Source organism: Zootermopsis nevadensis, unplaced genomic scaffold, assembly GCF_977971745.1.
Source record: "Zootermopsis nevadensis isolate Lab colony 2312 unplaced genomic scaffold, Znev_1.0 Znev_ptg000026l, whole genome shotgun sequence".
Taxonomy (NCBI): domain Eukaryota; kingdom Metazoa; phylum Arthropoda; class Insecta; order Blattodea; family Termopsidae; genus Zootermopsis; species Zootermopsis nevadensis.
Window position 1 is genome coordinate 1,397,847 of NW_028259158.1, and position 27,760 is coordinate 1,425,606.

Below are 27,760 nucleotides of genomic sequence, written 5' to 3' on the forward strand. Positions count from 1 at the left end.
GCTGGGAGTGGTGACGAACTCCTGTAATCCAACTACTTAGAGGCTAAGTGTTGAGAAATGACTTGAGGTTGGGAGTTCTGGTGTTCTGTGTCCCACAGCTAAGCTCGGTATCAATATGGACACCCTGGGGGGAGCCCGGGGTGGCCAGGTTGTTTAAGGAGGGGTGGATCGGGCCAGAGAGGAAACTCACCCGTATGATGCTGTAATGGGATCGCGCATGAAGACTGGGAGCTGCTTTAGAGCAGACCGGAAGTCACCTGTGATCGGAGCTACCGGCACCTGTACTACGACAACCCCGGCCCTGGGATTTTTTTTTTTTTTTTTGGGGGGGGGAGGATGAGCCATGTCTCATGGCTCGAGTAGCCTATCTGCTCTCTCGAAGTTCTTTGGAGTCGGCGGCTTCGAGACCCAGATGAGACAGCAGGGCAGACAGTCTGTGTGTGTGTGTGTCCGCCGGGCAGAGAACGACTCAGCTTGGAGACAGATAGGTCTGATATTTTTTGGGTTGTAACCCCCTACCGGAGCCTGAGCCTTGGGAGTTTGTTCTCCTTTTGAATTTATATATATTTTTATTAAATATCCCTTGTTGTTTAATCGGGGGTTCATTTATTAAGTTTTTTGGCTTAACCGCTATTACCATCCCACAACTGTACCACCTCCCGGCCTGGGATAATTTGGTCCAGTCACGAGAGCCAGTAGGGCTGAATTGCCACCTCACAGATTTTGCAATTATGGAGAAGAATGTTCATTCCAAATTAAAACAAATATATTCTGCAGAGAACTTGTGAGACCTACTGATGTTTTAATACTCCAATTTATATGATGAACTATCATTATTTATAAATTAACAATCATTCCATTTATTTAACTATTTCCATGCATAATTTATCAAATTTAACTTTAAATTCACATAATCTGTATGTATGCTTTTTAACCTATGAAAAAGCATTTTTTAAATATATATCATAATAGAAAATTTCAAAGCCTAACTCCACTAATCAAACATAAAAATGAAAACTAAAAACTAAAAGGTAGATTTCCTGTTCCACATTCTAATAAATATGAAATCTGAATATTCTTCAAACATGGCCACTCTCCAGCAATAAAACTTGGTTTCTGGAGACCACAGCCCAAAATTGGAAGAAATCTGTACAATATTTATGACAATGGAAATAAAACAATTATATCAATTATTTATTTTAATCCGTCTGATCACAATATAATTTTATTTAAAATTTATTATAATTAAGATAATAAAATATCATTCATATTCCTTATCGATTGATCGATTTACATTTCGGAACAAACAAACAAACAAAACAATTACTTCTTTAAAACAGGGAAGGAAAACCCTGACAGAAAACCAAGGGTTGAAGGGGCTGCATAGGAAAAGAGAAACCAATCCTTCTAAGGGAAAGAACCCGGAATAAAAACTTCTGGAGGACTATGGGGGTTGGACATCGGGCTAAGAACCCAATTCTGGAAGAAGCTGACACACTGAAAGGGCCGTAGTGGTAAAGAAGAAGAAGAAGGACATGTAATGAATATCGAAACTTTCATTAGGTTTGTACGTCTTCCTCCTCTGTGTGTGTGTGTGCGTGTGCGCGCGCGCTTGGGTGTGTGTGTGGCGTGTGGGGCGTCTGGGGCGTGGTGTGGGGGTGGTGTCTTGTCATGTGGTGTGGTGTGGTGTGGTGTGGTGTGGTGTGCAGTCGTGTAGTGTCGTGTCGTGTGGTGTGCTGACGTGTCGCGTGGTGTGTCGTCTCGTGTGGCGTCGTCTCGTGTGGCGTCGTCTCGTGTGGCGTCGTCTCGTGTGGCGTCGTCTCGTGTGGCGTCCTCTCGTGTGGCGTCGTGTCGTGTGGCGTCGTGTCGTGTGGCGTCGTCTCGTGTGGCGTCGTCTCGTGTCGTGTGGTGTCGGCCCACACCACAGTACACCACACGACACGACAGCACACGACGACACGACACGACGCGACACGACTGCAGAACACACCACACAACACACCAAACCACACGATACAACACGACAGGACACCAGGCCCCACACGCCCCACGCCCCACGCCACATACACACACCCAAACGCTCGCGCGCGCACGCAGACACACACAAAGGAAGAATACATACAAACAAAATGAAAGTTTCGAATTTCTTCATTACATGTGCGCTTCTGCTCCAACCTCTTCTTCTCTAGCACTACGGCCCTTTCAGTGTGTGAGCTTCTTCCAGAATTGGGTTGGTAGTCCGATGTGCACCCCCCCCACCGTCCTCCATAAGTTTTTATTCCGGGTTCTTTCCCTTAGAAGGACTGGTTTCTCTATCCCTATGCAGCCCCTTCTACCCTTGGTTTTCTGTCAGGGTTTTCCTTCCCTTAGCCTTTGGGGATTCCTCCCCTACCCACAAGGCAGTGGGGGCACTGAGCTCATGTGGTATTTGATGGGTGTACCCTGCCACCAGCTACACTCCCACGCTCTCCGGTCTTGCCGCCTCGGTCCGGGACTGCCCCTTATTCGCAGCTAACCCTCATATCACTATCCGCCACCTGTCGCCCGCCCAGTACCTGAGGCTCGCCCTGGATTACGACTGAAATAAACAAACACGACGTTACGGATACGGATCCTACACATCTCCGTTACACTTTTTCGCCGAATGACCCTTCCGTGTAGACGTATTTACGTCAAAATCATTTCTTTATATTATGGAACTCTTAAGGTTCATTGTCGTGTTCAGATCATCCACCTACCTAAAGTCAATTGAATCTGTTAAATTTTGTGCGGTACATGTCTCAACCATCTCATACTCCTTGAATTAATCACTCTAAAATGTTAAATTGAATCATAAGTATGAAGTTCCCCATTGAGTAAGAAACTAAACTAACCCCCCCCCAAAGGGGTGGTTAGTTTTGTGTCTTATCCAAGTGTTTTAACCCTTGAATGCGCAGTATGACTTGAATGAGTATTCTTATCAGTATCAGATTACCTTGTTGGTGTTAGTACGTCTTCTCTCACTTTTCTTCATTTCTTAAATAGTTTTCTGTCGCTGTTCGGAGACGATGATCTGCTTGTAGAGCAGTGATCATGCGACTGGCTTGGTATTTGTTTATTTATTACGTTATTTGTTTACTCGGCATTGTTGTGTTTCTATACCAACACAACAATGCAGAGTATAAACAAATATCTGTTGCCATTGTTTGAAGACGTCACCTTCTGTCACCGGGATCTAAAAGACACACAATTGAAAATATATAAATCACTTTTATATTACTGTTAATTAAATTAAGCAATGAAGCTATAACACACCCATCACAGTTTCTAGAGTTCACCTCAGTGAACAATACAAAACACATACGGATGTGTTCAAGGTCGTATTTTTCTGTGTTCATTGTACACGTTTTTCAGATTCTGTAATACTACAGATTCAGAAATATAAGATATGAAATGTTGACAGAGGAACTACGGTTCCGGAGAATCTGACGTAAATACGTCTCTATAATGTAATGTAATGTAATAATTCTTACATAAGATAAGTACCTGTGATATTCTAAAACGTTTTTACCAGCACAAAATTATCTATTCTACGACGCACTTATTCTACAGCCGATTCACAGCTCAGTTCTTTCCGCAATAACGAAAGCGGATTGTTGACGGCAGTAATGTAACACAACAATGCCGAGTAAACAGATCACGTAGCAATTAGTTTCTTAGGTAACATAACCATTGTTATGTTACCTGGGAAACGTCAAACTTCATTGATATGTTACCTGGGAAACGTCAAACTTCATTGATATGTTACCTGGAAAACGTCAAACTTCATTGATATGTTACCTGGGAAACGTCATCTGTTTATCAACAAATAAACAACAATGGTTACCTACATAGTTACCTTACATTACATTACATTACATTCATCTACCACAGACCCATCTTAAGCGTAACTAATTCAAGTTAAATAAGCAATGTCTTAATCAAACTTTACTCGATTGTAAAGCAAGTGTGACGTATTTACGTCAAATTATCCGGAACCATGGTTCCACTGACAACTTTTTACATGCAAAACAAATTAATTAGAATAATGGCCGGTGTCAAAAGCATTGTATCTTGTAGAAAATTATTTCGTAAATTTAATATACTTCCACTTGCAAGTGAATTTATACTCTGCTGTCTATCATGTGTGGTGGAAAACTTAGATAAATTTAAAAGAAATACAGATGTACATAATTTAAATACAAGATGGAAACGTGATCTCTATGTGCCAAATCCTAACCTTACTAAATATCAAAAAGGAGTCTACTATACAGGTATCAAGTTGTTTAATAATCTTCCAACAGTTAAAAGTCTAAGTTATTATATAAAGGTATAAGCCTGCATTGAAATATTACCTCTTCACTCACTCTTACTATTCCGTAGATGCTTTCATCTCTGCTGAACATTTTTAAGCTTTATGTATAGCTATAATCTATACGTAAAGCAAGTTTTGCATTTCTTTTTAAAATTTAGAATTCTGAGGTTTTTGTATATTAATTTGTTAAAATCTTGAGTAAGAAAATAAACTAACCCCCCCCCCCCTTCGGAGGGTTTTTTTTGTGTCTTACTCAAGTCTTTTAACCCCTTCCTTTCATTGTATTTATCGCCTAAATATAATTTAAACACAGAGGCGTCAGTTTTCGTAAGCAGTTTGACTTGAATGAGTATTATTATCAGTATCAGATTACCTTCTCTCACTTTTCTCCATTTCTTAAATAGTTTTCTGTCGCTGTTCGGAGACGATGTGCTGCTTGTAGAGCAGTGATAATGCGACTGGCTTGGTATTTTTTGATTTCTTTGTTGTGAAGCGTTATTTGTTTACTCGGCATTGTTGTGTTTCTATACCAACACAACAATGCAGAGTATAAACAAATATCTGTTGACATTGTTTGAAGACGTCATTTCCTGAAGGCAACGAAAATCACAAATTTTTATAGTAGAAGTCTAGAGCAGGGCGCTCCTTCCGGAGCGCGTTCTCTAATCTGATATTCTACGTCTTTACGTCGCTGTTCTTGTTCAGTCAACTTTCTACGTCCATCCCCACCCTTGCAAATCTTCGTCTTAAAATCGATCATAATAGTTTTCGTAATCGTAATATATCGAATGAGGATCAGTTTACCTTGTGAAGTTGTTGGAGTTGGTACTTCAAATACTTGATGACGTCTTCTTTCGCTTTTCTGATGTTTTAAGCCAACTGTCAGTCGATAATCAAGATTGCGGTCTGCTGCTTCTGGAGCAGTGATAATGCGACTGGCTTGATATTTTTTGATTTCTTTGTTGTGAAGCGTTATTTGTTTACTCGGCATTGTTGTGTTTCTATACCAACACAACAATGCAGAGTATAAACAAATATCTGTTGACATTGTTGATTGATGACGACGAAATCACAAATTTTTATAGTAAAAATAAAAAAAAGATATTTCAGCTACCACAGACCCATCTTAAGCGTAACTAATTCAGGTTAAATAAGCAAAGTCTTAATCAAACTTATCTCAATTTTACAGCATGTATGAAGGGAATATTTAGAATAAAGCCAATATATAAACTTCCTTTCCGTAAAGACGTATTTACGTCAAATTCTCCGGAACCGTGGTTCCACTATCACTTTCATTTTTTTTTTTGGTGGGGGGGGGGTCTACTCGGTCGTGACTCTGCGTATGCACTTTCGGTGCCCACAACGAAGCTGAAAGCCAGGGCTGGGGCTCCGACGTGCTGGGAGTGGTGACGAACTCCTGTAATCCAACTACTTAGAGGCTAAGTGTTGAGAAATGACTTGAGGTTGGGAGTTCTGGTGTTCTGTGTTCCACAGCTAAGCTCGGTATCAATATGGACACCCTGGGGGGAGCCCGGGGTGGCCAGGTTGTTTAAGGAGGGGTGGATCGGGCCAGAGAGGAAACTCACCCGTATGATGCTGTAATGGGATCGCGCATGAAGACTGGGAGCTGCTTTAGAGCAGACCGGAAGTCACCTGTGATCGGAGCTACCGGCACCTGTACTACGACAACCCCGGCCCTGGGATCTTTTTTTTTGGGGGGGGGGGGGGGAGGATGAGCCATGTCTCATGGCTCGAGTAGCCTATCTGCTCTCTCGAAGTTCTTTGGAGTCGGCGGCTTCGAGACCCAGATGAGACAGCAGGGCAGACAGTCTGTGTGTGTGTGTGTCCGCCGGGCAGAGAACGACTCAGCTTGGAGACAGATAGGTCTGATATTTTTTGGGTTGTAACCCCCTACCGGAGCCTGAGCCTTGGGAGTTTGTTCTCCTTTTGAATTTATATATATTTTTATTAAATATCCCTTGTTGTTTAATCGGGGGTTCATTTATTAAGTTTTTTGGCTTAACCGCTATTACCATCCCACAACCGTACCACCTCCCGGCCTGGGATAATTTGGTCCAGTCACGAGAGCCAGTAGGGCTGAATTGCCACCTCACAGATTTTGCAATTATGGAGAAGAATGTTCATTCCAAATTAAAACAAATATATTCTGCAGAGAACTTGTGAGACCTACTGATGTTTTAATACTCCAATTTATATGATGAACTATCATTATTTATAAATTAACAATCATTCCATTTATTTAACTATTTCCATGCATAATTTATCAAATTTAACTTTAAATTCACATAATCTGTATGTATGCTTTTTAACCTATGAAAAAGCATTTTTTAAATATATATCATAATAGAAAATTTCAAAGCCTAACTCCACTAATCAAACATAAAAATGAAAACTAAAAACTAAAAGGTAGATTTCCTGTTCCACATTCTAATAAATATGAAATCTGAATATTCTTCAAACATGGCCACTCTCCAGCAATAAAACTTGGTTTCTGGAGACCACAGCCCAAAATTGGAAGAAATCTGTACAATATTTATGACAATGGAAATAAAACAATTATATCAATTATTTATTTTAATCCGTCTGATCACAATATAATTTTATTTAAAATTTATTATAATTAAGATAATAAAATATCATTCATATTCCTTATCGATTGATCGATTTACATTTCGGAACAAACAAACAAACAAAACAATTACTTCTTTAAAACAGGGAAGGAAAACCCTGACAGAAAACCAAGGGTTGAAGGGGCTGCATAGGAAAAGAGAAACCAATCCTTCTAAGGGAAAGAACCCGGAATAAAAACTTCTGGAGGACTATGGGGGTTGGACATCGGGCTAAGAACCCAATTCTGGAAGAAGCTGACACACTGAAAGGGCCGTAGTGGTAAAGAAGAAGAAGAAGGACATGTAATGAATATCGAAACTTTCATTAGGTTTGTACGTCTTCCTCCTCTGTGTGTGTGTGTGCGTGTGCGCGCGCGCTTGGGTGTGTGTGTGGCGTGTGGGGCGTCTGGGGCGTGGTGTGGGGGTGGTGTCTTGTCGTGTGGTGTGGTGTGGTGTGGTGTGGTGTGCAGTCGTGTGGTGTCGTGTCGTGTGGTGTGCTGACGTGTCGCGTGGTGTGTCGTCTCGTGTGGCGTCGTCTCGTGTGGCGTCGTCTCGTGTGGCGTCGTCTCGTGTGGCGTCGTCTCGTGTGGCGTCCTCTCGTGTGGCGTCGTGTCGTGTGGCGTCCTGTCGTGTGGCGTCGTGTCGTGTGGCGTCGTCTCGTGTGGCGTCGTCTCGTGTGGCGTCGTCTCGTGTCGTGTGGTGTCGGCCCACACCACAGTACACCACACGACACGACAGCACACGACGACACGACACGACGCGACACGACTGCAGAACACACCACACAACACACCAAACCACACGATACAACACGACAGGACACCAGGCCCCACACGCCCCACGCCCCACGCCACATACACACACCCAAACGCTCGCGCGCGCACGCAGACACACACAAAGGAAGAATACATACAAACAAAATGAAAGTTTCGAATTTCTTCATTACATGTGCGCTTCTGCTCCAACCTCTTCTTCTCTAGCACTACGGCCCTTTCAGTGTGTGAGCTTCTTCCAGAATTGGGTTGGTAGTCCGATGTGCACCCCCCCACCGTCCTCCATAAGTTTTTATTCCGGGTTCTTTCCCTTAGAAGGACTGGTTTCTCTATCCCTATGCAGCCCCTTCTACCCTTGGTTTTCTGTCAGGGTTTTCCTTCCCTTAGCCTTTGGGGATTCCTCCCCTACCCACAAGGCAGTGGGGGCACTGAGCTCATGTGGTATTTGATGGGTGTAGCCTGCCACCAGCTACACTCCCACGCTCTCCGGTCTTGCCGCCTCGGTCCGGGACTGCCCCTTATTCGCAGCTAACCCTCATATCACTATCCGCCACCTGTCGCCCGCCCAGTACCTGAGGCTCGCCCTGGATTACGACTGAAATAAACAAACACGACGTTACGGATACGGATCCTACACATCTCCGTTACACTTTTTCGCCGAATGACCCTTCCGTGTAGACGTATCTACGTCAAAATCATTGCTTTATATTATGGAACTCTTAAGGTTCATTGACGTGTTCAGATCATCCACCTACCTAAAGTCAATTGAATCTGTTAAATTTTGTGCGGTACATGTCTCAACCATCTCATACTCCTTGAATTAATCACTCTAAAATGTTAAATTGAATCATAAGTATGAAGTTCCCCATTGAGTAAGAAACTAAACTAACCCCCCCCCCCCAAAGGGTGGTTAGTTTTGTGTCTTATCCAAGTGTTTTAACCCTTGAATGCGCAGTATGACTTGAATGAGTATTCTTATCAGTATCAGATTACCTTGTTGGTGTTAGTACGTCTTCTCTCACTTTTCTTCATTTCTTAAATAGTTTTCTGTCGCTGTTCGGAGACGATGTGCTGCTTGTAGAGCAGTGATCATGCGACTGGCTTGGTATTTGTTTATTTGTTACGTTATTTGTTTACTCGGCATTGTTGTGTTTCTATACCAACACAACAATGCAGAGTATAAACAAATATCTGTTGCCATTGTTTGAAGACGTCACCTTGTCACCGGGATCTAAAAGACACACAATTGAAAATATATAAATCACTTTTATATTACTGTTAATTAAATTAAGCAATGAAGCTATAACACACCCATCACAGTTTCTAGAGTTCACCTCAGTGAACAATACAAAACACATACGGATGTGTTCAAGGTCGTATTTTTCTGTGTTCATTGTACACGTTTTTCAGATTCTGTAATACTACAGATTCAGAAATATAAGATATGAAATGTTGACAGAGGAACTACGGTTCCGGAGAATCTGACGTAAATACGTCTCTATAATGTAATGTAATGTAATAATTCTTACATAAGATAAGTACCTGTGATATTCTAAAACGTTTTTACCAGCACAAAATTATCTATTCTACGACGCACTTATTCTACAGCCGATTCACAGCTCAGTTCTTTCCGCAATAACGAAAGCGGATTGTTGACGGCAGTAATGTAACACAACAATGCCGAGTAAACAGATCACGTAGCAATTAGTTTCTTAGGTAACATAACCATTGTTATGTTACCTGGGAAACGTCAAACTTCATTGATATGTTACCTGGGAAACGTCAAACTTCATTGATATGTTACCTGGAAAACGTCAAACTTCATTGATATGTTACCTGGGAAACGTCATCTGTTTATCAACAAATAAACAACAATGGTTACCTACATAGTTACCTTACATTACATTACATTACATTCATCTACCACAGACCCATCTTAAGCGTAACTAATTCAAGTTAAATAAGCAATGTCTTAATCAAACTTTACTCGATTGTAAAGCAAGTGTGACGTATTTACGTCAAATTATCCGGAACCATGGTTCCACTGACAACTTTTTACATGCAAAACAAATTAATTAGAATAATGGCCGGTGTCAAAAGCATTGTATCTTGTAGAAAATTATTTCGTAAATTTAATATACTTCCACTTGCAAGTGAATTTATACTCTGCTGTCTATCATGTGTGGTGGAAAACTTAGATAAATTTAAAAGAAATACAGATGTACATAATTTAAATACAAGATGGAAACGTGATCTCTATGTGCCAAATCCTAACCTTACTAAATATCAAAAAGGAGTCTACTATACAGGTATCAAGTTGTTTAATAATCTTCCAACAGTTAAAAGTCTAAGTTATTATATAAAGGTATAAGCCTGCATTGAAATATTACCTCTTCACTCACTCTTACTATTCCGTAGATGCTTTCATCTCTGCTGAACATTTTTAAGCTTTATGTATAGCTATAATCTATACGTAAAGCAAGTTTTGCATTTCTTTTTAAAATTTAAAATTCTGAGGTTTTTGTATATTAATTTGTTAAAATCTTGAGTAAGAAACTAAACTAACCCCCCCCCCCCCTTCGGAGGGTTTTTTTTGTGTCTTACTCAAGTCTTTTAACCCCTTCCTTTCATTGTATTTATCGCCTAAATATAATTTAAACACAGAGGCGTCAGTTTTCGTAAGCAGTTTGACTTGAATGAGTATTATTATCAGTATCAGATTACCTTCTCTCACTTTTCTCCATTTCTTAAATAGTTTTCTGTCGCTGTTCGGAGACGATGTGCTGCTTGTAGAGCAGTGATAATGCGACTGGCTTGGTATTTTTTGATTTCTTTGTTGTGAAGCGTTATTTGTTTACTCGGCATTGTTGTGTTTCTATACCAACACAACAATGCAGAGTATAAACAAATATCTGTTGACATTGTTTGAAGACGTCATTTCCTGAAGGCAACGAAAATCACAAATTTTTATAGTAGAAGACTAGAGCAGGGCGCTCCTTCCGGAGCGCGTTCTCTAATCTGATATTCTACGTCTGTACGTCGCTGTTCTTGTTCAGTCAACTTTCTACGTCCATCCCCACCCTTGCAAATCTTCGTCTTAAAATCGATCATAATAGTTTTCGTAATCGTAATATATCGAATGAGGATCAGTTTACCTTGTGAAGTTGTTGGAGTTGGTACTTCAAATACTTGATGACGTCTTCTTTCGCTTTTCTGATGTTTTAAGCCAACTGTCAGTCGATAATCAAGATTGCGGTCTGCTGCTTCTGGAGCAGTGATAATGCGACTGGCTTGATATTTTTTGATTTCTTTGTTGTGAAGCGTTATTTGTTTACTCGGCATTGTTGTGTTTCTATACCAACACAACAATGCAGAGTATAAACAAATATCTGTTGACATTGTTGATTGATGACGACGAAATCACAAATTTTTATAGTAAAAATAAAAAAAAGATATTTCAGCTACCACAGACCCATCTTAAGCGTAACTAATTCAGGTTAAATAAGCAAAGTCTTAATCAAACTTATCTCAATTGTACAGCATGTATGAAGGGAATATTTAGAATAAAGCCAATATATAAACTTCCTTTCCGTAAAGACGTATTTACGTCAAATTCTCCGGAACCGTGGTTCCACTATCACTTTCATTTTTTTTTTTGGTGGGGGGGGGGGGGTATACTCGGTCGTGACTCTGCGTATGCACTTTCGGTGCCCACAACGAAGCTGAAAGCCAGGGCTGGGGCTCCGACGTGCTGGGAGTGGTGACGAACTCCTGTAATCCAACTACTTAGAGGCTAAGTGTTGAGAAATGACTTGAGGTTGGGAGTTCTGGTGTTCTGTGTTCCACAGCTAAGCTCGGTATCAATATGGACACCCTGGGGGGAGCCCGGGGTGGCCAGGTTGTTTAAGGAGGGGTGGATCGGGCCAGAGAGGAAACTCACCCGTATGATGCTGTAATGGGATCGCGCATGAAGACTGGGAGCTGCTTTAGAGCAGACCGGAAGTCACCTGTGATCGGAGCTACCGGCACCTGTACTACGACAACCCCGGCCCTGGGATCTTTTTTTTTTGGGGGGGGGGGGGGGAGGATGAGCCATGTCTCATGGCTCGAGTAGCCTATCTGCTCTCTCGAAGTTCTTTGGAGTCGGCGGCTTCGAGACCCAGATGAGACAGCAGGGCAGACAGTCTGTGTGTGTGTGTGTCCGCCGGGCAGAGAACGACTCAGCTTGGAGACAGATAGGTCTGATATTTTTTGGGTTGTAACCCCCTACCGGAGCCTGAGCCTTGGGAGTTTGTTCTCCTTTTGAATTTATATATATTTTTATTAAATATCCCTTGTTGTTTAATCGGGGGTTCATTTATTAAGTTTTTTGGCTTAACCGCTATTACCATCCCACAACCGTACCACCTCCCGGCCTGGGATAATTTGGTCCAGTCACGAGAGCCAGTAGGGCTGAATTGCCACCTCACAGATTTTGCAATTATGGAGAAGAATGTTCATTCCAAATTAAAACAAATATATTCTGCAGAGAACTTGTGAGACCTACTGATGTTTTAATACTCCAATTTATATGATGAACTATCATTATTTATAAATTAACAATCATTCCATTTATTTAACTATTTCCATGCATAATTTATCAAATTTAACTTTAAATTCACATAATCTGTATGTATGCTTTTTAACCTATGAAAAAGCATTTTTTAAATATATATCATAATAGAAAATTTCAAAGCCTAACTCCACTAATCAAACATAAAAATGAAAACTAAAAACTAAAAGGTAGATTTCCTGTTCCACATTCTAATAAATATGAAATCTGAATATTCTTCAAACATGGCCACTCTCCAGCAATAAAACTTGGTTTCTGGAGACCACAGCCCAAAATTGGAAGAAATCTGTACAATATTTATGACAATGGAAATAAAACAATTATATCAATTATTTATTTTAATCCGTCTGATCACAATATAATTTTATTTAAAATTTATTATAATTAAGATAATAAAATATCATTCATATTCCTTATCGATTGATCGATTTACATTTCGGAACAAACAAACAAACAAAACAATTACTTCTTTAAAACAGGGAAGGAAAACCCTGACAGAAAACCAAGGGTTGAAGGGGCTGCATAGGAAAAGAGAAACCAATCCTTCTAAGGGAAAGAACCCGGAATAAAAACTTCTGGAGGACTATGGGGGTTGGACATCGGGCTAAGAACCCAATTCTGGAAGAAGCTGACACACTGAAAGGGCCGTAGTGGTAAAGAAGAAGAAGAAGGACATGTAATGAATATCGAAACTTTCATTAGGTTTGTACGTCTTCCTCCTCTGTGTGTGTGTGTGCGTGTGCGCGCGCGCTTGGGTGTGTGTGTGGCGTGTGGGGCGTCTGGGGCGTGGTGTGGGGGTGGTGTCTTGTCGTGTGGTGTGGTGTGGTGTGGTGTGGTGTGGTGTGCAGTCGTGTAGTGTCGTGTCGTGTGGTGTGCTGACGTGTCGCGTGGTGTGTCGTCTCGTGTGGCGTCGTCTCGTGTGGCGTCGTCTCGTGTGGCGTCGTCTCGTGTGGCGTCGTCTCGTGTGGCGTCGTCTCGTGTGGCGTCGTCTCGTGTGGCGTCCTCTCGTGTGGCGTCGTGTCGTGTGGCGTCGTGTCGTGTGGCGTCGTCTCGTGTCGTGTGGTGTCGGCCCACACCACAGTACACCACACGACACGACAGCACACGACGACACGACACGACGCGACACGACTGCAGAACACACCACACAACACACCAAACCACACGATACAACACGACAGGACACCAGGCCCCACACGCCCCACGCCCCACGCCACATACACACACCCAAACGCTCGCGCGCGCACGCAGACACACACAAAGGAAGAATACATACAAACAAAATGAAAGTTTCGAATTTCTTCATTACATGTGCGCTTCTGCTCCAACCTCTTCTTCTCTAGCACTACGGCCCTTTCAGTGTGTGAGCTTCTTCCAGAATTGGGTTGGTAGTCCGATGTGCACCCCCCCCACCGTCCTCCATAAGTTTTTATTCCGGGTTCTTTCCCTTAGAAGGACTGGTTTCTCTATCCCTATGCAGCCCCTTCTACCCTTGGTTTTCTGTCAGGGTTTTCCTTCCCTTAGCCTTTGGGGATTCCTCCCCTACCCACAAGGCAGTGGGGGCACTGAGCTCATGTGGTATTTGATGGGTGTAGCCTGCCACCAGCTACACTCCCACGCTCTCCGGTCTTGCCGCCTCGGTCCGGGACTGCCCCTTATTCGCAGCTAACCCTCATATCACTATCCGCCACCTGTCGCCCGCCCAGTACCTGAGGCTCGCCCTGGATTACGACTGAAATAAACAAACACGACGTTACGGATACGGATCCTACACATCTCCGTTACACTTTTTCGCCGAATGACCCTTCCGTGTAGACGTATTTACGTCAAAATCATTGCTTTATATTATGGAACTCTTAAGGTTCATTGTCGTGTTCAGATCATCCACCTACCTAAAGTCAATTGAATCTGTTAAATTTTGTGCGGTACATGTCTTAACCATCTCATATTCCTTGAATTAATCACTCTAAAATGTTAAATTGAATCATAAGTATGAAGTTCCCCATTGAGTAAGAAACTAAACTAACCCCCCCCCCCCCAAAGGGGTGGTTAGTTTTGTGTCTTATCCAAGTGTTTTAACCCTTGAATGCGCAGTATGACTTGAATGAGTATTCTTATCAGTATCAGATTACCTTGTTGGTGTTAGTACGTCTTCTCTCACTTTTCTTCATTTCTTAAATAGTTTTCTGTCGCTGTTCGGAGACGATGTGCTGCTTGTAGAGCAGTGATCATGCGACTGGCTTGGTATTTGTTTATTTATTACGTTATTTGTTTACTCGGCATTGTTGTGTTTCTATACCAACACAACAATGCAGAGTATAAACAAATATCTGTTGCCATTGTTTGAAGACGTCACCTTCTGTCACCGGGATCTAAAAGACACACAATTGAAAATATATAAATCACTTTTATATTACTGTTAATTAAATTAAGCAATGAAGCTATAACACACCCATCACAGTTTCTAGAGTTCACCTCAGTGAACAATACAAAACACATACGGATGTGTTCAAGGTCGTATTTTTCTGTGTTCATTGTACACGATTTTCAGATTCTGTAATACTACAGATTCAGAAATATAAGATATGAAATGTTGACAGAGGAACTACGGTTCCGGAGAATCTGACGTAAATACGTCTCTATAATGTAATGTAATGTAATAATTCTTACATAAGATAAGTACCTGTGATATTCTAAAACGTTTTTACCAGCACAAAATTATCTATTCTACGACGCACTTATTCTACAGCCGATTCACAGCTCAGTTCTTTCCGCAATAACGAAAGCGGATTGTTGACGGCAGTAATGTAACACAACAATGCCGAGTAAACAGATCACGTAGCAATTAGTTTCTTAGGTAACATAACCATTGTTATGTTACCTGGGAAACGTCAAACTTCATTGATATGTTACCTGGGAAACGTCAAACTTCATTGATATGTTACCTGGAAAACGTCAAACTTCATTGATATGTTACCTGGGAAACGTCATCTGTTTATCAACAAATAAACAACAATGGTTACCTACATAGTTACCTTACATTACATTACATTACATTCATCTACCACAGACCCATCTTAAGCGTAACTAATTCAAGTTAAATAAGCAATGTCTTAATCAAACTTTACTCGATTGTAAAGCAAGTGTGACGTATTTACGTCAAATTATCCGGAACCATGGTTCCACTGACAACTTTTTACATGCAAAACAAATTAATTAGAATAATGGCCGGTGTCAAAAGCATTGTATCTTGTAGAAAATTATTTCGTAAATTTAATATACTTCCACTTGCAAGTGAATTTATACTCTGCTGTCTATCATGTGTGGTGGAAAACTTAGATAAATTTAAAAGAAATACAGATGTACATAATTTAAATACAAGATGGAAACGTGATCTCTATGTGCCAAATCCTAACCTTACTAAATATCAAAAAGGAGTCTACTATACAGGTATCAAGTTGTTTAATAATCTTCCAACAGTTAAAAGTCTAAGTTATTATATAAAGGTATAAGCCTGCATTGAAATATTACCTCTTCACTCACTCTTACTATTCCGTAGATGCTTTCATCTCTGCTGAACATTTTTAAGCTTTATGTATAGCTATAATCTATACGTAAAGCAAGTTTTGCATTTCTTTTTAAAATTTAAAATTCTGAGGTTTTTGTATATATTAATTTGTTAAAATCTTGAGTAAGAAACTAAACTAACCCCCCCCCCCCCTTCGGAGGGTTTTTTTTGTGTCTTACTCAAGTCTTTTAACCCCTTCCTTTCATTGTATTTATCGCCTAAATATAATTTAAACACAGAGGCGTCAGTTTTCGTAAGCAGTTTGACTTGAATGAGTATTATTATCAGTATCAGATTACCTTCTCTCACTTTTCTCCATTTCTTAAATAGTTTTCTGTCGCTGTTCGGAGACGATGTGCTGCTTGTAGAGCAGTGATAATGCGACTGGCTTGGTATTTTTTGATTTCTTTGTTGTGAAGCGTTATTTGTTTACTCGGCATTGTTGTGTTTCTATACCAACACAACAATGCAGAGTATAAACAAATATCTGTTGACATTGTTTGAAGACGTCATTTCCTGAAGGCAACGAAAATCACAAATTTTTATAGTAGAAGACTAGAGCAGGGCGCTCCTTCCGGAGCGCGTTCTCTAATCTGATATTCTACGTCTTTACGTCGCTGTTCTTGTTCAGTCAACTTTCTACGTCCATCCCCACCCTTGCAAATCTTCGTCTTAAAATCGATCATAATAGTTTTCGTAATCGTAATATATCGAATGAGGATCAGTTTACCTTGTGAAGTTGTTGGAGTTGGTACTTCAAATACTTGATGACGTCTTCTTTCGCTTTTCTGATGTTTTAAGCCAACTGTCAGTCGATAATCAAGATTGCGGTCTGCTGCTTCTGGAGCAGTGATAATGCGACTGGCTTGATATTTTTTGATTTCTTTGTTGTGAAGCGTTATTTGTTTACTCGGCATTGTTGTGTTTCTATACCAACACAACAATGCAGAGTATAAACAAATATCTGTTGACATTGTTGATTGATGACGACGAAATCACAAATTTTTATAGTAAAAATAAAAAAAAGATATTTCAGCTACCACAGACCCATCTTAAGCGTAACTAATTCAGGTTAAATAAGCAAAGTCTTAATCAAACTTATCTCAATTGTACAGCATGTATGAAGGGAATATTTAGAATAAAGCCAATATATAAACTTCCTTTCCGTAAAGACGTATTTACGTCAAATTCTCCGGAACCGTGGTTCCACTATCACTTTAATTTTTTTTTTGGGTGGGGGGGGGGTGTCTACTCGGTCGTGACTCTGCGTATGCACTTTCGGTGCCCACAACGAAGCTGAAAGCCAGGGCTGGGGCTCCGACGTGCTGGGAGTGGTGACGAACTCCTGTAATCCAACTACTTAGAGGCTAAGTGTTGAGAAATGACTTGAGGTTGGGAGTTCTGGTGTTCTGTGTCCCACAGCTAAGCTCGGTATCAATATGGACACCCTGGGGGGAGCCCGGGGTGGCCAGGTTGTTTAAGGAGGGGTGGATCGGGCCAGAGAGGAAACTCACCCGTATGATGCTGTAATGGGATCGCGCATGAAGACTGGGAGCTGCTTTAGAGCAGACCGGAAGTCACCTGTGATCGGAGCTACCGGCACCTGTACTACGACAACCCCGGCCCAGGGAGCATTTTTTGGAGGGGGGGGGGGAGGATGAGCCATGTCTCATGGCTCGAGTAGCCTATCAAACATAAAAATGAAAACTAAAAACTAAAAGGTAGATTTCCTGTTCCACATTCTAATAAATATGAAATCTGAATATTCTTCAAACATGGCCACTCTCCAGCAATAAAACTTGGTTTCTGGAGACCACAGCCCAAAATTGGAAGAAGTCTGTACAATATTTATGACAATGGAAATAAAACAATTATATCAATTATTTATTTTAATCCGTCTGATCACAATATAATTTTATTTAAAATTTATTATAATTAAGATAATAAAATATCATTCATGTTCCTTATCGATTGATCGATTTACATTTCGGAACAAACAAACAAACAAAACAATTACTTCTTTAAAACAGGGAAGGAAAACCCTGACAGAAAACCAAGGGTTGAAGGGGCTGCATAGGAATAGAGAAACCAATCCTTCTAAGGGAAAGAACCCGGAATAAAAACTTCTGGAGGACTATGGGAGTTGGACATCGGGCTAAGAACCCAATTCTGGAAGAAGCTGACACACTGAAAGGGCCGTAGTGGTAAAGAAGAAGAAGAAGGACATGTAATGAATATCGAAACTTTCATTAGGTTTGTACGTCTTCCTCCTTTGTGTGTGTCTGCGTGCGCGCGCGAGCGTTTGGGTGTGTGTGTGGCGTGTGGGGCGTCTGGGGCGTGGTGTGGGGGTGGTGTCTTGTCGTGTGGTGTGGTGTGGTGTGGTGTGCAGTCGTGTAGTGTCGTGTCGTGTGGTGTGCTGACGTGTCGCGTGGTGTGTCGTCTCGTGTGGCGTCGTCTCGTGTGGCGTCGTCTCGTGTGGCGTCGTCTCGTGTGGCGTCCTCTCGTGTGGCGTCGTGTCGTGTGGCGTCGTGTCGTGTGGCGTCGTCTCGTGTGGCGTCGTCTCGTGTCGTGTGGTGTCGGCCCACACCACAGTACACCACACGACACGACAGCACACGACGACACGACACGACGCGACACGACTGCAGAACACACCACACAACACACCAAACCACACGATACAACACGACAGGACACCAGGCCCCACACGCCCCACGCCCCACGCCACATACACACACCCAAACGCTCGCGCGCGCACGCAGACACACACAAAGGAAGAATACATACAAACAAAATGAAAGTTTCGAATTTCTTCATTACATGTGCGCTTCTGCTCCAACCTCTTCTTCTCTAGCACTACGGCCCTTTCAGTGTGTGAGCTTCTTCCAGAATTGGGTTGGTAGTCCGATGTGCACCCCCCCACCGTCCTCCATAAGTTTTTATTCCGGGTTCTTTCCCTTAGAAGGACTGGTTTCTCTATCCCTATGCAGCCCCTTCTACCCTTGGTTTTCTGTCAGGGTTTTCCTTCCCTTAGCCTTTGGGGATTCCTCCCCTACCCACAAGGCAGTGGGGGCACTGAGCTCATGTGGTATTTGATGGGTGTAGCCTGCCACCAGCTACACTCCCACGCTCTCCGGTCTTGCCGCCTCGGTCCGGGACTGCCCCTTATTCGCAGCTAACCCTCATATCACTATCCGCCACCTGTCGCCCGCCCAGTACCTGAGGCTCGCCCTGGATTACGACTGAAATAAACAAACACGACGTTACGGATACGGATCCTACACATCTCCGTTACACTTTTTCGCCGAATGACCCTTCCGTGTAGACGTATTTACGTCAAAATCATTGCTTTATATTATGGAACTCTTAAGGTTCATTGTCGTGTTCAGATCATCCACCTACCTAAAGTCAATTGAATCTGTTAAATTTTGTGCGGTACATGTCTCAACCATCTCATACTCCTTGAATTAATCACTCTAAAATGTTAAATTGAATCATAAGTATGAAGTTCCCCATTGAGTAAGAAACTAAACTAACCCCCCCCCCCAAAGGGGTGGTTAGTTTTGTGTCTTATCCAAGTGTTTTAACCCTTGAATGCGCAGTATGACTTGAATGAGTATTATTATCAGTATCAGATTACCTTGTTGGTGTCAGTACGTCTTCTCTCACTTTTCTCCATTTCTTAAATAGTTTTCTGTCGCTGTTCGGAGACGATGTGCTGCTTGTAGAGCAGTGATCATGCGACTGGCTTCGTATTTGTTTATTTATTACGTTATTTGTTTACTCGGCATTGTTGTGTTTCTATACCAACACAACAATGCAGAGTATAAACAAATATCTGTTGACATTGTTTGAAGACGTCACCTTCTGTCACCGGTATCTAAAAGACAGACACAATTGAAAATATATAAATCACTTTATATTACTGTTAATTAAATTAAGCAATGAAGCTATAACACACCCATCACAGTTTCTAGAGTTCACCTCAGTGAACAATACAAAACACATACGAATGTGTTCAAGGTCTAAAATTTGGGTTTGTATTTAACTGTGTTCATTGTACACGATTTTCAGATTCCGTAATACTACAGATTCAGAAATATAAGATATGAAATGTTGACAGATGAACCACGGTTCCGGAGAATCTGACGTAAATACGTCTCTATAATGTAATGTAATGTAATAATTCTTATATAAGATAAGTACCTGTGATATTCTAAAACGTTTTTACCAGCACAAAATTATCTATTTTACGACGCACTTATTCTACAGCCGATTCACAGCTCAGCGCTTTCCGCAATAACGAAAGCGGATTGTTGACGGCAGTAATGTAACACAACAATGCCGAGTAAAGAGATCACGTAACAATTAGTTTCTTAGATAACATAACTTCATTGTTATATTACCTGGGAAACGTCAAACTTCATTGATATGTTACCTGGGAAACGTCAAACTTCATTGATATGTTACCTGGGAAACGTCATCTGTTTATCAACAAATAAACAATGGTTACCTACATAGTTACCTTACATTACATTACATTACATTCATCTACCACAGACCCATCTTAAGCGTAACTAATTCAATTTAAATAAGCAATGTCTTAATCAAACTTTACTCGATTGTAAAGCAGGTGTGACGTATTTACGTCAAATTATTCGGAGCCATGGTTCCACTGACAACTTTTTACATGCAAAACAAATTAATTAGAATAATGGCCGGTGTCAAAAGCAGGGTATCTTGTAGAAAATTATTTCGTAAATTTAATATACTTCCACTTGGAAGTGAATTTATACTCTGCTGTCTATCATGTGTGGTGGAAAACTTAGATAAATTTAAAATAAATACAGATGTACATAATTTAAATACAAGATGGAAACATGATCTCTATGTGCCAAATCCTAACCTTACTAAATATCAAAAAGGAGTCTACCATACAGGTATCAAGTTATTTAATAATCTTCCACCAACAGTTAAAAGTCTTAGTTATTATATAAAGGTATTCAAGCCTGCATTGAAATATTACCTCTTCACTCACTCTTACTATTCCGTAGATGCTTTCATCTCTGCTGAAATTTTTTAAGCTTTATGTATATCTATAATCTATACGTAAAGCAAGTTTTGCATTTCTTTTTAAAATTTAAAATTCTGAGGTTTTTGTATATTAATTTGTTAAAATCTTGAGTAAAAAACTAAACTAACCCCCCCCCCCCAAAGGGATGGTTAATTTTGTGTCTTACTCAAGTCTTTTAACCCCTTCCTTTCATTGTATTTATCGCCTAAATATAATTTAAACACAGAGGCGTCAGTTTTCGTAAGCAGAATGACTTGAATGAGTATTCTTATCAGTATCAGATTACCTTGTTGGTGTTAGTACGTCTTCTCTCACTTTTCTTCATTTCTTAAATAGTTTTCTGTCGCTGTTCGGAGACGATGTGCTGCTTGTAGAGCAGTGATCATGCGACTGGCTTGGTATTTGTTTATTTATTACGTTATTTGTTTACTCGGCATTGTTGTGTTTCTATACCAACACAACAATGCAGAGTATAAACAAATATCTGTTGCCATTGTTTGAAGACGTCACCTTCTGTCACCGGGATCTAAAAGACACACAATTGAAAATATATAAATCACTTTTATATTACTGTTAATTAAATTAAGCAATGAAGCTATAACACACCCATCACAGTTTCTAGAGTTCACCTCAGTGAACAATACAAAACACATACGGATGTGTTCAAGGTCGTATTTTTCTGTGTTCATTGTACACGTTTTTCAGATTCTGTAATACTATAGATTCAGAAATATAAGATATGAGATGTTGACAGAGGAACTACGGTTCCGGAGGATCTGACGTAAATACGTCTCTATAATGTAATGTAATGTAATAATTCTTACATAAGATAAGTACCTGTGATATTCTAAAACGTTTTTACCAGCACAAAATTATCTATTCTACGACGCACTTATTCTACAGCCGATTCACAGCTCAGTTCTTTCCGCAATAACGAAAGCGGATTGTTGACGGCAGTAATGTAACACAACAATGCCGAGTAAACAGATCACGTAGCAATTAGTTTCTTAGGTAACATAACCATTGTTATGTTACCTGGGAAACGTCAAACTTCATTGATATGTTACCTGGGAAACGTCAAACTTCATTGATATGTTACCTGGAAAACGTCAAACTTCATTGATATGTTACCTGGGAAACGTCATCTGTTTATCAACAAATAAACAACAATGGTTACCTACATAGTTACCTTACATTACATTACATTACATTCATCTACCACAGACCCATCTTAAGCGTAACTAATTCAAGTTAAATAAGCAATGTCTTAATCAAACTTTACTCGATTGTAAAGCAAGTGTGACGTATTTACGTCAAATTATCCGGAACCATGGTTCCACTGACAACTTTTTACATGCAAAACAAATTAATTAGAATAATGGCCGGTGTCAAAAGCATTGTATCTTGTAGAAAATTATTTCGTAAATTTAATATACTTCCACTTGCAAGTGAATTTATACTCTGCTGTCTATCATGTGTGGTGGAAAACTTAGATAAATTTAAAAGAAATACAGATGTACATAATTTAAATACAAGATGGAAACGTGATCTCTATGTGCCAAATCCTAACCTTACTAAATATCAAAAAGGAGTCTACTATACAGGTATCAAGTTGTTTAATAATCTTCCAACAGTTAAAAGTCTAAGTTATTATATAAAGGTATAAGCCTGCATTGAAATATTACCTCTTCACTCACTCTTACTATTCCGTAGATGCTTTCATCTCTGCTGAACATTTTTAAGCTTTATGTATAGCTATAATCTATACGTAAAGCAAGTTTTGCATTTCTTTTTAAAATTTAGAATTCTGAGGTTTTTGTATATATTAATTTGTTAAAATCTTGAGTAAGAAACTAAACTAACCCCCCCCCCCTTCGGAGGGTTTTTTTTTGTGTCTTACTCAAGTCTTTTAACCCCTTCCTTTCATTGTATTTATCGCCTAAATATAATTTAAACACAGAGGCGTCAGTTTTCGTAAGCAGTTTGACTTGAATGAGTATTATTATCAGTATCAGATTACCTTCTCTCACTTTTCTCCATTTCTTAAATAGTTTTCTGTCGCTGTTCGGAGTCGATGTGCTGCTTGTAGAGCAGTGATAATGCGACTGGCTTGGTATTTTTTGATTTCTTTGTTGTGAAGCGTTATTTGTTTACTCGGCATTGTTGTGTTTCTATACCAACACAACAATGCAGAGTATAAACAAATATCTGTTGACATTGTTTGAAGACGTCATTTCCTGAAGGCAACGAAAATCACAAATTTTTATAGTAGAAGACTAGAGCAGGGCGCTCCTTCCGGAGCGCGTTCTCTAATCTGATATTCTACGTCTTTACGTCGCTGTTCTTGTTCAGTCAACTTTCTACGTCCATCCCCACCCTTGCAAATCTTCGTCTTAAAATCGATCATAATAGTTTTCGTAATCGTAATATATCGAATGAGGATCAGTTTACCTTGTGAAGTTGTTGGAGTTGGTACTTCAAATACTTGATGACGTCTTCTTTCGCTTTTCTGATGTTTTAAGCCAACTGTCAGTCGATAATCAAGATTGCGGTCTGCTGCTTCTGGAGCAGTGATAATGCGACTGGCTTGATATTTTTTGATTTCTTTGTTGTGAAGCGTTATTTGTTTACTCGGCATTGTTGTGTTTCTATACCAACACAACAATGCAGAGTATAAACAAATATCTGTTGACATTGTTGATTGATGACGACGAAATCACAAATTTTTATAGTAAAAATAAAAAAAAGATATTTCAGCTACCACAGACCCATCTTAAGCGTAACTAATTCAGGTTAAATAAGCAAAGTCTTAATCAAACTTATCTCAATTGTACAGCATGTATGAAGGGAATATTTAGAATAAAGCCAATATATAAACTTCCTTTCCGTAAAGACGTATTTACGTCAAATTCTCCGGAACCGTGGTTCCACTATCACTTTCATTTTTTTTTTTTGGTGGGGGGGGGGTGTCTACTCGGTCGTGACTCTGCGTATGCACTTTCGGTGTCCACAACGAAGCTGAAAGCCAGGGCTGGGGCTCCGACGTGCTGGGAGTGGTGACGAACTCCTGTAATCCAACTACTTAGAGGCTAAGTGTTGAGAAATGACTTGAGGTTGGGAGTTCTGGTGTTCTGTGTCCCACAGCTAAGCTCGGTATCAATATGGACACCCTGGGGGGAGCCCGGGGTGGCCAGGTTGTTTAAGGAGGGGTGGATCGGGCCAGAGAGGAAACTCACCCGTATGATGCTGTAATGGGATCGCGCATGAAGACTGGGAGCTGCTTTAGAGCAGACCGGAAGTCACCTGTGATCGGAGCTACCGGCACCTGTACTACGACAACCCCGGCCCTGGGATTTTTTTTTTTTTTTTTGGGGGGGGGAGGATGAGCCATGTCTCATGGCTCGAGTAGCCTATCTGCTCTCTCGAAGTTCTTTGGAGTCGGCGGCTTCGAGACCCAGATGAGACAGCAGGGCAGACAGTCTGTGTGTGTGTGTGTCCGCCGGGCAGAGAACGACTCAGCTTGGAGACAGATAGGTCTGATATTTTTTGGGTTGTAACCCCCTACCGGAGCCTGAGCCTTGGGAGTTTGTTCTCCTTTTGAATTTATATATATTTTTATTAAATATCCCTTGTTGTTTAATCGGGGGTTCATTTATTAAGTTTTTTGGCTTAACCGCTATTACCATCCCACAACCGTACCACCTCCCGGCCTGGGATAATTTGGTCCAGTCACGAGAGCCAGTAGGGCTGAATTGCCACCTCACAGATTTTGCAATTATGGAGAAGAATGTTCATTCCAAATTAAAACAAATATATTCTGCAGAGAACTTGTGAGACCTACTGATGTTTTAATACTCCAATTTATATGATGAACTATCATTATTTATAAATTAACAATCATTCCATTTATTTAACTATTTCCATGCATAATTTATCAAATTTAACTTTAAATTCACATAATCTGTATGTATGCTTTTTAACCTATGAAAAAGCATTTTTTAAATATATATCATAATAGAAAATTTCAAAGCCTAACTCCACTAATCAAACATAAAAATGAAAACTAAAAACTAAAAGGTAGATTTCCTGTTCCACATTCTAATAAATATGAAATCTGAATATTCTTCAAACATGGCCACTCTCCAGCAATAAAACTTGGTTTCTGGAGACCACAGCCCAAAATTGGAAGAAATCTGTACAATATTTATGACAATGGAAATAAAACAATTATATCAATTATTTATTTTAATCCGTCTGATCACAATATAATTTTATTTAAAATTTATTATAATTAAGATAATAAAATATCATTCATATTCCTTATCGATTGATCGATTTACATTTCGGAACAAACAAACAAACAAAACAATTACTTCTTTAAAACAGGGAAGGAAAACCCTGACAGAAAACCAAGGGTTGAAGGGGCTGCATAGGAAAAGAGAAACCAATCCTTCTAAGGGAAAGAACCCGGAATAAAAACTTCTGGAGGACTATGGGGGTTGGACATCGGGCTAAGAACCCAATTCTGGAAGAAGCTGACACACTGAAAGGGCCGTAGTGGTAAAGAAGAAGAAGAAGGACATGTAATGAATATCGAAACTTTCATTAGGTTTGTACGTCTTCCTCCTCTGTGTGTGTGTGTGCGTGTGCGCGCGCGCTTGGGTGTGTGTGTGGCGTGTGGGGCGTCTGGGGCGTGGTGTGGGGGTGGTGTCTTGTCGTGTGGTGTGGTGTGGTGTGGTGTGGTGTGGTGTGCAGTCGTGTAGTGTCGTGTCGTGTGGTGTGCTGACGTGTCGCGTGGTGTGTCGTCTCGTGTGGCGTCGTCTCGTGTGGCGTCGTCTCGTGTGGCGTCGTCTCGTGTGGCGTCGTCTCGTGTGGCGTCGTCTCGTGTGGCGTCGTCTCGTGTGGCGTCGTCTCGTGTGGCGTCGTCTCGTGTGGCGTCGTCTCGTGTGGCGTCCTCTCGTGTGGCGTCGTGTCGTGTGGCGTCGTGTCGTGTGGCGTCGTCTCGTGTGGCGTCGTCTCGTGTCGTGTGGTGTCGGCCCACACCACAGTACACCACACGACACGACAGCACACGACGACACGACACGACGCGACACGACTGCAGAACACACCACACAACACACCAAACCACACGATACAACACGACAGGACACCAGGCCCCACACGCCCCACGCCCCACGCCACATACACACACCCAAACGCTCGCGCGCGCACGCAGACACACACAAAGGAAGAATACATACAAACAAAATGAAAGTTTCGAATTTCTTCATTACATGTGCGCTTCTGCTCCAACCTCTTCTTCTCTAGCACTACGGCCCTTTCAGTGTGTGAGCTTCTTCCAGAATTGGGTTGGTAGTCCGATGTGCACCCCCCCACCGTCCTCCATAAGTTTTTATTCCGGGTTCTTTCCCTTAGAAGGACTGGTTTCTCTATCCCTATGCAGCCCCTTCTACCTTTGGTTTTCTGTCAGGGTTTTCCTTCCCTTAGCATTTGGGGATTCCTCCCCTACCCACAAGGCAGTGGGGGCACTGAGCTCATGTGGTATTTGATGGGTGTAGCCTGCCACCAGCTACACTCCCACGCTCTCCGGTCTTGCCGCCTCGGTCCGGGACTGCCCCTTATTCGCAGCTAACCCTCATATCACTATCCGCCACCTGTCGCCCGCCCAGTACCTGAGGCTCGCCCTGGATTACGACTGAAATAAACAAACACGACGTTACGGATACGGATCCTACACATCTCCGTTACACTTTTTCGCCGAATGACCCTTCCGTGTAGACGTATTTACGTCAAAATCATTGCTTTATATTATGGAACTCTTAAGGTTCATTGTCGTGTTCAGATCATCCACCTACCTAAAGTCAATTGAATCTGTTAAATTTTGTGCGGTACATGTCTCAACCATCTCATACTCCTTGAATTAATCACTCTAAAATGTTAAATTGAATCATAAGTATGAAGTTCCCCATTGAGTAAGAAACTAAACTAACCCCCCCCCCAAAGGGGTGGTTAGTTTTGTGTCTTATCCAAGTGTTTTAACCCTTGAATGCGCAGTATGACTTGAATGAGTATTATTATCAGTATCAGATTACCTTGTTGGTGTCAGTACGTCTTCTCTCACTTTTCTCCATTTCTTAAATAGTTTTCTGTCGCTGTTCGGAGACGATGTGCTGCTTGTAGAGCAGTGATCATGCGACTGGCTTCGTATTTGTTTATTTATTACGTTATTTGTTTACTCGGCATTGTTGTGTTTCTATACCAACACAACAATGCAGAGTATAAACAAATATCTGTTGACATTGTTTGAAGACGTCACCTTCTGTCACCGGTATCTAAAAGACAGACACAATTGAAAATATATAAATCACTTTATATTACTGTTAATTAAATTAAGCAATGAAGCTATAACACACCCATCACAGTTTCTAGAGTTCACCTCAGTGAACAATACAAAACACATACGAATGTGTTCAAGGTCTAAAATTTGGGTTTGTATTTTTCTGTGTTCATTGTACACGATTTTCAGATTCCGTAATACTACAGATTCAGAAATATAAGATATGAAATGTTGACAGATGAACCACGGTTCCGGAGAATCTGACGTAAATACGTCTCTATAATGTAATGTAATGTAATGTAATAATTCTTACATAAGATAAGTACCTGTGATATTCTAAAACGTTTTTACCAGCACAAAATTATCTATTCTACGACGCACTTATTCTACAGCCGATTCACAGCCCAGCGCTTTCCGCAATAACGAAAGC

The 27,760-nt window shown here is 40.9% G+C and overlaps 1 protein-coding gene, 2 long non-coding RNA genes and 5 pseudogenes across 6 annotated transcripts in view; 6 read left to right on the top strand and 2 right to left on the bottom strand.

Moving 5' to 3' along the window:
• Positions 1 to 261, top strand: LOC147872568 (signal recognition particle RNA; annotated as a pseudogene).
• The window catches only part of LOC147872556 (protein argonaute-3-like), a 204,193-nt gene that overhangs the window by 97,838 nt on the left and 78,595 nt on the right, over positions 1 to 27,760 (top strand). The gene's annotated exons all lie outside the window — the stretch shown is intronic.
• Positions 1,174 to 3,350, bottom strand: LOC147872569 (uncharacterized). The gene is made up of 2 exons (XR_015537159.1): positions 2,975 to 3,350; positions 1,174 to 2,578 (listed from the first exon to the last, which is right to left on the bottom strand). It is a non-coding gene; the product is annotated as an uncharacterized LOC147872569 (long non-coding RNA).
• Positions 5,730 to 5,990, top strand: LOC147872570 (signal recognition particle RNA; annotated as a pseudogene).
• On the top strand, positions 11,487 to 11,747 carry LOC147872571 (signal recognition particle RNA; annotated as a pseudogene).
• Positions 17,241 to 17,501, top strand: LOC147872572 (signal recognition particle RNA; annotated as a pseudogene).
• On the top strand, positions 24,037 to 24,297 carry LOC147872573 (signal recognition particle RNA; annotated as a pseudogene).
• On the bottom strand, positions 25,210 to 27,589 carry LOC147872574 (uncharacterized). The gene is made up of 2 exons (XR_015537165.1): positions 27,086 to 27,589; positions 25,210 to 26,688 (listed from the first exon to the last, which is right to left on the bottom strand). It is a non-coding gene; the product is annotated as an uncharacterized LOC147872574 (long non-coding RNA).